Raw genomic sequence first — 12900 nt, 5'->3', positions numbered from 1 at the left:
ATTCTCTCGTAGAGGGCAAGCGGGTTGCTCTCGTCGTCGGGAAAGACCTTCTGAAGCTCCTCCGCCCATTTCTCCCAGGTCTCCAGCTGCTTCCCCCTTGCTCTGTGCCACTTCAGGGCAGTCCCGCTGAGCTTCGACGCTGCAACAGCGAAAACGACACCGTCCCTCCAGCCGGCCTGCCCCGCCACCATCTTGACATTCGATACCCACTCCCGTGCGCTCTCTCTCGCTCCGGCTCCCGCAATGGCGGTGCCCGAGAAGGCGGGAATGGATGCCCACAAGTCCGGCATTGCTGTAACAAGTGCGTTGCCTTGGTGTTGGGCTGCCAACAGCTGTACGTGGGCTAGTTGTTCGGTGAGCGTCGTCAGCGACTTATTTCCCTGTCTTGGGACATGGCGATGCTTTAGGGGTTGCTGCTAGCTGACCGCTTCTCTTCAGGTAGTCAGAAGGAGGCTCACCGCTGCTGTCTTCACGTAGTCGGCGTCGCTGCGGTTGCCTCTCTCCCGTTGCTCCAGGCTTTCGAAGACGGTAAATCCCACTTCGGGCGCGAATTAACGGCAGGATGCCTTTTTACTTTTTCCAACTGTTAGCTAAGAGTGATTACATAGGTGCGTACGGTCCATCTTGCGTCTCCTCCTTCTTCGTCTTCCTCCCCAGGGTTATCGGACGGCAAATTCACTTTTGGAAAATTATCTGACTGCACGGATACAGTACACTCAGATCCATGATGTAAAATCCAGTTTTGGTATGATAAAAATCGGTGTCCCTCAGGGTTCAATTCTGGGACCACTTTTATTTATTCTCTATATTAATGACATTGTAAACATTCCATTAACTCCTAATATCATGATGTATGCCGACGATACTAATGTCTTTTTTTCGGGCTCCAGTCTCCAAGTAATTGAACACCAATGTAATGCCTGGCTTGAGGAGTTAGCGGTTTGACTCTATGTTAATCAACTTCAATTAAACGTAAACAAAACAAAGTTTATGCTCTTCCATCCAAAAAACAAACCATTAGATCATCACATCAAACTATTTTTTTATGACTTTAACATCGAGCAAGTTCATAGTTGCCGGTTCCTTGGTGTGTTTTTTCGTAGCGATTTGGGTTGGACTGATCATATAAACTACATTAGACTAAAAATGGCCAGATCTATTTATGTTATTTATCGTGTTAGACATCTCCTCCCACTACAAGTTAAAAAACGGCTATATTTTGCCCTTGTTCATTCTCACCTGGTGTATTGCAACCTAGTGTCATCATCATTTATCATTTATCATTTATTAACCCTTAAGGGTCCCGTGGGTACATGCAACAAAACTGACTCATACAAATTGCTTTCTCTCCAGAAAAGAGCTCTACGTTTATTAAGTTCAAGTTCATCTGTTGAAACAAATCTTTTCGAAACATTTCATGTTCGCAATTTCTTTCATTCATACAATTTTAGTTTGGCTCTTCACATTCTTTATAAAGTCAAGCATGACTTTAGCTCTTTTTCTAATACTTATAATTCAAGAAACGTTGCGTATGGTCTACGTTCCGTTGCCCTATCTACTGCAAGACCCAGAACAAATTATGGTAAACAAACAACCGATTATCAAATTATAACATTGTGTAATACCTACCAGTCTCTTATTCAGATTGCTTTAGAAAGTTATAGTGTGTCTGTATTCAAGAAAAAACGGACGATTCTTTTCCCCCCCGGTTAAATTTCAGCTAATTCTGTATACTTAGTTTTTTTTTAGTGTGTGTGTGTGTTCTGCTTTTTTTTGAATGTGCATATTATGAAATGTTTTGTTTATTGTTAATTGATATATATTATTGTCTATCATTAACTATTTTCTATTGTGATCATGTTTGCTCATTGTTTCTTTATCTATTGTCCATTCGGCCCCCGTTTTCCATGATGTGTGATCGGGGTGTAGGCCTTGTCAGGAGGGATGCCGCCTCCTTTAGCCTCACCTCGAGGGCACATTGTATATAATAGGGCCAAATAAACTGCGCTTTTTCCGCTGCCCGCGCATCGGGAGGTTCGCTAACATTCTCCGGTATATCATTGGACGTGGAAATGGGCAGCGCTCGTTTGACACATTTTCTGATGATTGTTTTGTTTATTTTCAGGAATGGGGTTGCGCAGCATATCCTGCTAACGGTGAAGGCCTGCGTGAGTCTTAGTTTGCTGGACTCTGAGAGTCCTTCCCCCCTTCTAGATACCTTTCTGAAGGCTCTGACGACAAGTTCAGCTTGCGCTTTGAGCTTGTCCACCGTAGTTTTATTTTTCCCTTTTCTGTTAATATACATGCCTAGGATTCTTATTTCCTCGACATTTGGTATCGCTCTTTTTTCAAGTGTAACCTCGATTGCCGGTATCCTTTGACTGCGCTTGCTCATTGCTACAAAAAGCTCCGACTTTTGCGGAGAGCAGCTGAGACCCGCGCATTTCGCATGCTCGTTAATGATATCCGCTGCCTTCTGTAGCTTTTCTTTCATTTCTGAGTCGCCTCCTTTGTTTGGCCACACATTTACATCATCTGCGTAGAGGCTGATGTTTAAGCCTTCTATCTCTGTAAGCTTGCGGGGAAGGTCCCTCATTACCAGATTAAAGAGAAATGGGGAGAGGACAGCCCCTTGCGGGGTTCCTCTGCATCCCATGGGGAACTCATCGGATGTGATGCCCTGAAAGGTAATGATAGCAGTCCTGTCCCTAAGGAACGATCGGATGTAGTTGTAGGTGTTTTTTTCCTACGGCTATCTCATTTAGCCCATCAAGGATGGCTGACATTGTCAAAGGCTTTCTTAAGATCTATACCCAAGATCGCCTTCAGGTTGCCGAGGTCCAGCTGATCTACTATATCTCCATAGAGTCTTAGCATTGTATCTTGGGTGGTGAGCCCAGGCCTAAATGCAACCATTTCATCTGGACAGAGGCCGTTATCCTCTATGTATTTGGTCAGTCTGGTCAGGATGACCTTCTCAAGCAGTTTCCCTACACATGATGTTAGTGATATCGGCCTGAGGTTCTCCAAGCTCGGAGGTTTGCCCTGCTTGTGTATAAGCGTGATCTTGGCCTTCTTCCACTCTTCGGGTACTGCGCCCTCTTTCCACACTTGGTTGAGATACCTAGTGAGGCTGTTTATTGATTCTTCATCCAGATTTCTCAACATTCTGTTTTCTACTCTGTCGAGCCCCGGGGCTGACCTTCGTTTTAGCTTCAGCAGTTCCATAATGACCTCGGCTCTTAATGGCATCCAACTCTTCATTTGGTTGTCCCTTATAGTCCTCATATTGAGCGGCCCCATGGGGAGCAATATACAGTGCCTTGAGCGTGTCAATAAGTTGCTCATCTGTGCCATTAAACTTATAACTAGCTTTTATTTGCTCAGTTCTCATAGCCGTCACCTAACCGAGCATCCTGCGAAAATCGTCCCATGAGACGTGCTCCTCTATTCGACGGCGTTGTTTCTGCTGTAATGACTTTCGCCCTCGAGGGGCCCATGAGACCACCACGGGATAATGATCACTGCCCATGACCATCAGCCCGTAGGATCTCACTGGGATGAGACTATTGTCAAGTCTGGGAAAGTTCATTCATTATTAAAGCGCAACGACGGTACAAAACAAGAGGGGGACACAACAGCGCTGACTGTCAACTAAATTTTATTCGAGACCAATAGGGTTTTTATACCACCTGGCGATCAGAACAGGAAAAAACATACAAGAATAGCTACAGGCATGCGCATGGGTACAAGAACGGCGGTTAGCCGGCACGTGTCAGATTTCACATTCCAGATATTTGATCCCTTTCTGGGACAATGCCGCTGATGGTGCGCTTATGCAGTCGTCCTGCAGTCTTATAATCATACAAGCTTCTGTTATCTCTCTTGTTAATGCATCTCGGTGTTTCCCTGTGACACTGCATTGCCTGTACATAGGTTCACATTTATCGTCGCTGTCATCTTCTGCGCTGCTGTCCCTGCAATGTTCGGCTACGTGGCCAGAGGTAGCAACACGTGCGACATTGTCACTGTCCTCTTTTAGCCTTTTGTTGAGACAGTCTGCCCGATGTACTTTTCCCCACGGGACATGGGCAGTGAATACACCACACCTTCTTGACACGGGACAAAACGATCCCCGTGTTTAACTTTACACCTGCGCGGTTCGTTAGTCGTGCAGTTAACTTTTTTGCACAACCTGGAAAGTTTTTCCGGCGCAGAAAATACTACTTCAACCCCTGCCCTACTTCCAATTTTCCGGAGGTTGTGCGACACCTGATGGAGGTAAGGCAAAACAACAACCTTTCTTCTTTCCTTTTGCCTAACCGGTTTGAGCGAGGTCTCAGGTTTTTCAGCTGCTTTTCTGCCACTGACACTAGGACATCGGACGGACAACCAGCCATCGTAAGGGGATCAACTTGTTTCGCAAAGCTTTGTCCCATACTATGCTGGCAACACTTCTTTCAAACATTATTAAAAACAGAATGAATAATGGCCCTTTTTACAAGAACTGCAGATTGGGCTAGTTGGTGTAGATTCATAGTGATGGTTCAACGGCGCAAACATACACAGACTAAGAAGGAGACAAGACACACACAGCGCTGAACTTACAACTGATTTTTATTAGGAAGAAGCATGTCATAATATACACACACGAAAAAAAAAACAGCGCACATGCGCAACGTCAACAATCTCATAGTAGTAAAAAAGGTAAAACCGTTTTAAAAGCACGTGTGTATCCGCAGAACCGCTATCCACTGTGTAGCATTTCCATTTCCCCAACAGATAATGGTACAGATGGCGCACTCACGCGCCCTTTATCATTCCGGATAATATGAAAGGCTTCAGCAATTTCTCTGGTGCGCTGGTCAGAATGTGTCACCAATGTGTCACCAAAAAACTGCATGCATTTGCATGTGAAACAATGCTTCGCTAGGTTTGTTTCTTTCTTCTTTAAAGAATTAGCGTGCTCCATGAGCCGCACGTTAATACAGCGGCCAGTCTGGCTTAGGTAGGTAAGGCCGCAGGACAAGGGGATTTCATAAACTATGCCAGTCTTACAGGGAACATCTTGTTTCATGTTTGATTTTGCAAGCATTTCTTCTGGGCCCCCTCATGCCTTCTTTGAACCGCCGCTGCCACTCTTTCTAGTTTGTTAGGAGCAGAAAACAGAACTTCTACCCCATGCTTGCTCCCCACTTTCTTAATCCGGCGCGACAGCGCGTCGACATACGGCATAACCACTCTCTTTCTTCTTCCTTCTTGCGATCCCTTCTCCTGCCCAGACGTGTTTGCAGGTGATTTCAGCGCACGGATGACTTTGCCTGCGCTCGAGACGAGCACTGAATCCGGGAAACCAGCTTCCCTACTTCTGTTTACCTGGGCTAAAAGACTAGACATCATTTTATGACGACAAGATTTCTTCACTGCCATGCCTAAGCATCCCGTAGCAATACCACTTTTTACGAGCTTTGCATGAAAGGACTTGTAATTTAAAAGGGGCTTTTCACTCCTAGGGGAATACTGCCAACAGACATGATTGGGTTCGAAAGACAACTCTAAATCATGGAATTGCAAGAGTGTTTCTTGAGGGACTTCATGTGTGAAACCTCAGTCCCGACCCATTACGTGCAAAAACATCAAGGACATTTGACACAAATTCGGGATTCACGGACCTAGCTAGCACTAAGAAATCGGCCACGTATCGGGAAATGCGTATGCAGCATCCGGCCAAATCACTCTCAATTTTCATGTCAACCCGGCTTAGATAAATGTTGCTTAGAACGGGTGCTACCTTGGCACCTATGCACACACCTGATTTTTGCATATAAAGTTGACCATCCCACTCAACAAACGTGTTACTCAAGTAGTTGGTTGGTTTTATGGGGTTTAACGTCCCAAAGCGACTAAGGCTATGAGAGACGCCGTAGTGGAGGGCTCCGGAAATTTCGACCACCTGGGGTTCTTTAACGTGCACTGACATCGTACAGTACACGGGACTCGAATTTCTCCTCCAAAGAAATTCAACCGTCGCGGCCGGGATCGAACCCGCGTCTTTCGGGCCAGCAGCCGAGCACCATAGCCACTGAGCCATCGCGGCGGCCGCTCAAGTAGTAAGATAACAGTTCTAAAAAGGATCCCGTTGTAATTCCACACTCATTTTGGAACACGCATTCATAATTGTCCTCCGTAATACATTGCTGAACATACTGGATAAGTTGAGGGTGCGGAAGAGAATAAAACAAATCAACCACATCCACGCTAAAACCAGCGCAATGTGCCGGGCTCTCATTTCGGAGGAATTCAGCAACTGCCTCAGAATTGGGTACGAGAAACGGATCCTTCACGCGAAGTGACGACAAGTGACGACAAAGATAGGTAGACACTGCCAACTGGTCAGTTTTTTGGCACGCCGTTTTTTGGTGACACTGATGTGTTGCTTTATCATTCTGACCAGCCCACTAGAGAAATTGCTGAAGCCTTTCATATTATCCGGAATGATAAAGGGCGCGTGAGTGCGCCGTCTGTAACATTATTTGTTAGCGAAATGAAAATGCTACACAGTGGATAGCGGTTCTGTAGATACACACGTGCTTTTAAAGCGGTTTTACCTTTTTTACTACTATGAGATTGTTGACATTGCGCATGTGCGCTGTTTTTTTTTTTTCGTGTGTGTTGTTTTCGTGTGTGTATATTATGACATGCTTCTTCCTAATAAAAAATCAGTTGTAAGTTCAGCGCTGTGTGCGTCTTGTCTCCTTTTTGGTCTGTGTGTGTTTGCGCTGTTGAACCATCACTATGAACCTTTTTACAAGTTTTGAATGAGCTGATGCAGGCAGGATGGGTTTTTTTTTGTTCGAGGCTCGTACGACCAACACACATGCGACGGAGTGAAATGAAGGGCGAGATCTAAGAAGCTGATAGAGTCATTAAGTGGGGTTTCATGTGTTAAAACCAGTGGCTCAAGACACTCTGTGGACACTGAATGAACTGCTGCTCAAAACTGAGATTGTCGTTCTGTACCAACACAAAGTAATCGTCAACAAATCTAAAAATGCGCCACACACAACACCCTTCCAAACGATCTTGCAGTGCTTTGTCACGCAAGGCCAAAAACATATCGCTAAGAATCGGGGCTAGGCACGAACCAATACATATCCCGTCTTTCTGAATGTACATATCCCCATTCCATTCTACAAAAGTCGAACTAAGATAAAATGATAACAATTCTAGGAAGGCATCGGCGGAAATTCTGCGCTCGTTTTGGAAGGCTATAACACCATACTTTTCGATGGGGTTTATTCACAGCTGACAAAATTTCCGCCTGGGGGATTGTGTAAGACAAGTCTTTTACGTCGACTGAAAATCCATGCAGTTTTTTTATCGTGATTTTTTATCAGTTTTTTTTATCCCTTTTAGGAAGGTGATCACTTCGTCAGAACTTTTTATTCTAAAAGGGTAATCGATAGTTAAAACGTTGAGTTTCTGTTGCAAGATGCTTCTGTCCTGTCCCTGCTTCTGAAACTATTGCACGAAACGGCCAGTTGGGTTTATGGGTCTTTGCAGAGAAAAAAAATCTCCAGGTCGCTCTTGTGGCAGCTCTCAATCATACTCGACAACTTGTTTAAATTCAACTTGTTAGTTAGCTTTTTTACTTGACTCTTAATTTTCAACATTTTTACATCATCGCGCTTGTCAAACACTGCAAGGACGCTGTCTATTGCTTTCGACATGTACACGTCTCTAGTTAAAACAACAAAACCTCCATCCTTGTCTGCAGGAAGAAGAGACAGTGAGTTATCTTTCAGCCAATTAACTGTTTTGAACAAGGGGAGCTTCCTGCCTGAAATCTGACATGTGCTGGCTAACCGCCGTTCTTGTAGTCGAGGGTTTGACGGCATACCGTCTGGTCAGGAATCATGGTGATGAGGATTGCTGGTCACTGTCCAAAGTCAATAAAGATGGAAAGACGTTTCGGCAGCGCTACGGCTCCCTTGTTCACTATGGAGTAGTCACCAGACTACTCCCTGCCTCAAGACGAACGAAAGGCAATTCGTAGCCTACAGGCCAACGATGAAATTGCAATTCTACCTGCGGATAAAGGCAATGTCACTGTAATCCTTGACCGCTCTTCGTACCGGGAAAAAATGGAAACCTTGCTGCAGGACGAGAATACTTATCGCCGACTACCAAAAGACCCCACATCAAAGGTGCAGACGTCTCTTCAGAAAATGCTTGCAAAAATCTTCGAGGGCCTTCCACCATCCATGAAACGCCTCTACTATCAGCTGCTATGTACGAACGGCTCGGCACCCGCCATTTACGGGCTTCCAAAGGTTCACAAAGAAGCTGTAACCCTTATGTGGACCCCCGCACACGCAGGCCTCCCGGGTAACGAGGAGGTCCACTCCCTCGCTCGAGGTCTCACTTTCCGGGCTGGAGTTGGACCCCCTCCGTCATCCCAGGAGCGTCTGCTTACCTTCAGAGATATCCTTATCCACTACCGAGATACCCGGCGCGTTTACGCACCACCGGCTCCCTCTCTAACCCTAACCAAGGCCTCCCACTGGCGCCCACTCCAGACCCGTACTGCTCCTTACCCTATTCTTCTTCATGCCCGCTACCCCAATCCCCTGCGCTACCCCTGTAAGCTCTGCGGGAAACCAGGAGACTTTATTCATATCCTTCTCACATGCCCCACCTTCCCACACCCTCCATCCCCAACCACGGCGGAGTCATACTGGGAGACTCTCCTGGCCAGATCCGCTGCTGCTGACCAGCGCCGGATAATTACCGACGCCTTGAAGCGGATAGCCCTCCAAGGAGGGCAACCCCTTTAGGGTTGCCTCGTGCCACGTAAGGGGGTTTGCCCCCTCTGCATTGCTTGGCAATAAATGTTTCAACCACCACCACCTTGCACACATTCGGAGCGCTTTTGAAAAGTACGTTGCGCATGTGGAAAGCGCCCGAACAAAAGGCTGGAACATTTCCTGCGCCGTTTCCTGATAGCCGTCAGCTTTATCATTAGACACATTGCAAGCGCCAGTAAATAGAGGCGCGCTTTATATCTCTAACGCCATCTGTGATATGATAGTGGAAACGTATTTTCAAGCATTTGTGGAAGCATATCGTCGCCGCACTGCAAGAAACACCTCTTTGTTTGCGCCAACATGGCTGGACTGCGTTCCGTGACCCACCACGACGCAGTGAACGTGTTAAGACAGCTGAGCTGTTACAGACGATTATAGACAATCAAGCTGCGTCTGGCTGCCGGTTGATCAGCAAGGATATTGGGCAACTTAATGAAAAGACTGACTCTTGCAATGAGACAAGAATTGAACAAAATAATTGAATATCTTGAGGTAACAATTCAGCAACAGGCCAGAAAACTGAGTGAGTATGAAAACTATAGTCGTAACAATCTGAGTGCAAAGAACGTCCGAGGCCAGTTATTATGAAATTTTATGACAACAGGGAAAAGCAACAAGTGCTGAAGAACTGCAGCAAAATGAAAGTACAATCGGTTAGTGTAAGCTATGACTATGCGAAGGAAACGGTAGCGGTGCAAAGGACGTTGTGGGAAGGTGCCTCTGCTGAAAGGGCGCAGGGCGAGAAGGTCTTTTTGATCGACGACAAGCTCAAAATAAATGACAAGTTATACACATGGGACAACGAGCAGAACGCCCGCTCGCTTCTGAACTCCCGAGATAAGTTAAAGCAACGCACTTGAAAAGCAGGCAACACGCATGATGGCTCCGACACCTGGGATAATTCCGGCGAATCAACGCCTGAACCGACCCCGTCATAGCTACGAATCTTATCATTGAATGCCGTTTTAACAAAGTAACCGAGTTAGAATATGTATTGCTGACGGAAAGCCGACACGTGCTGGTCGTAAGCGAAACATGGCTAAACATCACTGTATAGCACCCCCAAACTACCAGATGGGATAGGGATACTCGTGGTTGCAATCATTGTCAAAAGATCTATAGATGCAGTAATGGTCGAGTGCACTTTGCCTGAAACAGTTTGGTGCAAACTTACTTATGCGAGTGTTGCTTACCTTGTTGGCGCAGTGTATAGGCCACCTGCCACTTCACCAGAGTTTTTGGATGAGCTTAACATGTTCTTATGCACTCACTTGAACCGTACCACCAGACTAATAATGACCGGAGATTTTAATTTGCCAAGCATTAACAGGGACAGACTGCTACCTGGGAACGTTGGAATTTCTAGTTCCGAAGCACTGCTGCAAATAATGTTTTCGCACAGTCTGAAACAAATCGTGGAAGAAGACACGAGGATAACACTCGAATCCCGGTCACTTTTGGACTTTCGGGCAGAGTGGGTGTGTCTGTTAAAGACGGGATATCTGACCATAAAATGGTTTCTGTGCGCATTCCGATCAGAACAAGCACTCGTGGCAAACCCTTTGCAAATCCTGTGCAATTTAAGGATTACGGGCAGGCAGACGATACATCCATTCAAGATTTTTTAGAAATGTCAGTCATGTAGTGAATTCGAACTTGCCTGCGATTGCGAACCGGTGGAAGACCTATGGCTACGTTTCAAGAATATTATAAAACATTGCGTTGACAGATTCGTTGCAACTCGAGAAAAGAAAATAAAACCCCGTAACCCTTGGATTAATCGACCTATTATACACATCAAGCGCAAGATAAAGAGGCTGCGCAGGAGAAAAGACAGCTCAGTTGAGGTATCGAAATTGCGAAGGAGTTTAAAAACGGCTCTGATGGAATCAAAAGAGCAATTTTTTAATAAAAAATTAAGTAGCTTCGTTAAAACGGCACCTCTGAAGTTTTGGCTTTACCTTAAAGAGAAAATAAATAGAATTCAAATTAGTGGCAAAATAGTAACAGAAAAAAACAAAAATAGCAGATCATTTCAATAACTTTTTCCGGTCTGTTTTTTCTAAACCAAGCAATGGTGACTGTGACGCGTACCAGCCTTCCTCCCTTTCATGTTCGATGGAAGACCTGGTCGTGACTCAGGCCGGCGTGTTTAATCAATTGTTACTTTTAGATTCTAAAAAGGCTAGCGGGCCGGATGGGATTCCAACCGTTTTTAAAGCGATACGCAGAGTGGATATCATTTTTCTTGACGATAATCTTTACAAAGTCCCTAACTCGCTGCCACAAGATTGGCGTTGCGCAGTCGTAACACCTGTTTTTAAAAGCGGCGACCGACTACTCGCAAATAATTATCGCCCAATTTCCTTGACAAGTATCAGCTGCAAACTATTGGAACATATCATAAGTAAACATATACTAACTTTCCTCGTGGATAACCCGTTCTTTTATCAGCATCAGCACGGGTTCCGAAGAGGGCTATCTACCATAACACAGCTCATAGAAACGATACATGATTTTAGTTCAGCCATAGATGCCCAAGAACAAATAGATATCATTTGCGTAGATTTTGCAACAGCATATGACAAGGTTCCACACAGTAAATTACTTTTCATGTTACATAAAGCGGGAATCAGCGAAACTATTCTGAACTGGATTGGAGCCTATTTGAACAATCGCAGGCAGGTTGTGCATGCGGATGTCTGTTTCTCTTCTACATTAGAAGTGTTTTCTGGCGTTCCTCAAGGGTCGGTTTTAGCTCCATTACTATTCCTAATTTATATTAATGATATTAACGAGTTTACCGAGTCTCCCGTAGAAGTGAAGCTTTTTGTAGACGACTTTAGTAAAACGAGCTTCTGGGCAAGTTGGTTACTTTGCTTCCACATCACTGCAGCGTAAAGAAGACGAGCACAAAGGAAGAAAACACTTACGACACGGACAAACGCTGCACTCACAACTGATTTTATTTCGCCAGCAATGGGAAATATAAAGATTCCGCTGCTAATGCGCGCGCAGGAAAGTACACATGCCATGAATAACAAAGATACATGATACATCAGATACATCTTATCGTGTGGCAGAGAAAAGATCACATTCCGCTTTGTACAAATGAATAGAGGTATCGCTTACACAAAAATCACCCTTTTTCTTTATATGGTACGCTTCTAGTAGTTCACGTGCAGTTTGATCTTTGCTTTTTCCTAGAATCTTTGCACCGTCAAAATGAGGCGAACAATCCTGGCAAGACCTGCAATGTTTTACTAAGGTAACATCTTCATCGTTCTTAAAATTCCTTTCATGCTCCCTCAATCGATCATTGACACATCTGCCAGACTGGCCGACATAGGCTTTTCCGCATGACAGTGGAATTTCATATACCACTCCTGACTGGCACTGTACATGGGGCTTGGTATGCTTTTTCCCGCATCCAGATTTTGTAGCCTCCTTACCGGAGATACGAGGGCACAGTTGGCCAAGCTTTTTCGGAGCCGAAAAAACGAGTGGCACCCCAAACCTATTCGCTACTTTTTTCAAGTTATGCGAGACTGCGTGCAGGTAGGGGGCAACTTCCGGACGCACAGTGCGGTCAACTTCCCTCGTCTTCATGGACGTCGTGCTCTTCTTTACCTTTTTCAGGAGGGTTTCGGCAACAGCCGTCACGATCGACTGAGGGTAGCCCGAGTCCAATATTCGTGCCAATTGGCCGTCAAAGCTGGTCTGCATCTCATGTTCGCACGATTTATCTAGTGCAGATTCTAGGCATAAGTTCACAATGCTTCTCTTTATTATTTTAGAGTGTGCAGAATCATATGGTAAGAGTCGTTTTTGCACACGTGGAGAGTACCGCCAACACACGTGATCCCCACCGAACTTTAAACGAATATCTAAAAACTGTAGACATTTCTCTTTTTTTGGAACTTCGCAAGTGAAAGTCAATCCCTTTCCATGCTGTTTAAAAGCGTCTAAAATCTTGTCAGCAATAGCGCAGTAGTGTAAAGGGCTCTGCTTGTCCAATAAGATCAAAAAATCG

This window comes from Amblyomma mixtum, chromosome 1, assembly GCF_055824585.1.
Source record: "Amblyomma mixtum isolate Tamu chromosome 1, ASM5582458v1, whole genome shotgun sequence".
NCBI lineage: Eukaryota > Metazoa > Arthropoda > Arachnida > Ixodida > Ixodidae > Amblyomma > Amblyomma mixtum.
Note: the sequence above shows the minus strand (reverse complement) of the source record.